This window comes from Octopus bimaculoides, chromosome 3 (assembly GCF_001194135.2).
Source record: "Octopus bimaculoides isolate UCB-OBI-ISO-001 chromosome 3, ASM119413v2, whole genome shotgun sequence".
NCBI lineage: Eukaryota > Metazoa > Mollusca > Cephalopoda > Octopoda > Octopodidae > Octopus > Octopus bimaculoides.
The window spans coordinates 150,855,981-150,857,578 of NC_068983.1; positions in this window are offsets into that span (position 1 = coordinate 150,855,981).

The window sequence follows — 1,598 nt, forward strand, 5'->3', positions numbered from 1 at the left end:
ATATATATATATATATATACACATACATACATATATATACACACACATGTATGATATTGGTGAAGAATTCACCAATAAAGAAATTAATGGCAGCGTAAAGTTGTAAAACAGAAAGGGTAACGTTTCGCCATAAATACATTAATATATTCTGCTGACAGCAATGTACTATTTGAAGGGATAACACACGGCTTTATATCTGATTTATCACACTCAACTTGAATTAAACTGTTACGAAAAATCTCGCGTGACTCTTCCAAAAATAAATATTGCCCAAAGCTAATATTTATTAACTAAGTGAATGTGAAGCATTCACAACTTGTATTCACCCGTTTACTTGCTTTATTTGTCTGTCTATTTATTTGTTATGATAACCATTTCGATATTTGTTGAAGTTGGAATCAAATTTTTGACAGTGTCAAGCACTAAATTTTATTCAAAACTGATCTATACGCTTTGAATAGAAATAAAAATTGATCTCTCCTTTCAGCAAAAGATTTTATTTTTCTGTACTGATAAAAGGAGTCAGTAGTTTAGAGCTTCGTTTAAACAAGTAAACAAAAATATCGAGCGATTATCAGAAAGATCGTATTCGGTTACAATAGGCAAGATGTTAGAATGCTTAGCTCTTAAAAGCCGAGTTCACATAGCGGCAATGTACCATAGATTAGTGTGTTTCTCTATTGGAAATAGCACTGTGAATGGGCAAATATTATGCTTGCCTTGTAATACTGTGATCAGTTTCTCTCGCAAGGAGTATTACTACTTAAAATTGCAGAGTACAGAGTCGAATTTCGTCATTCGGTAATGATTAACTACATTGAAGGGGATTAAACATTTGTGTATCCTTTCCATCCTTTCCATTCAATAACAATTCTACACTTCTTGGAGTACTGCACTTTGTTTGGTCAATAGTTTCTTGGAGTTCCAACTTAATCTCGAATTTATTTTTAATCACGGAACTGCAGAGTTTCTAACAAGGATTGTTTCGAGTGAGGAGGCTACATTTAAGTAAAATTGCTTAAGCGCCACAACTACACATTTTACAGAGTAACGTCATGTTACTTTACCAGAAGTTACAGTAGAGTGCAGTTTATCGTCAAAAGTATTAATTGGACCATTGTTTTTTGACAGCACTATGACGAGTCACATTTATTCGAACTTGCTGCAATAATCTGTCAATCCAAGCATTCAAGAGAACTTCAAATATGTGCGTTTTATTTCTAGCAAAATGGAACACCCCGACAATGTCAAAATTGTAAGGGCTTACTTTAATGAGATTTTACCAAACAGAGGGATGAAGGATTTCAGTGAAATATCCTTTGCTTTCAGCAGACCTCACACCACTAGACATTTTAATGAGGTGCTTATAAGATAACTTCTCACTCGATTCAATTTTCGTATATGAAATAGTAATATAAAATACTCATGGACAAGCAATTGAACCAAAGACGGAAGCATATTGGATCATAAGACTGTTCAGTTGGGACTCATCTGGAGATAAGCAACAAAAGTACCGTAGATGTTCAATAAAAATCATACCTCTTTATAAGGATATATATATATACATACATACATATATATATATATATATATATATA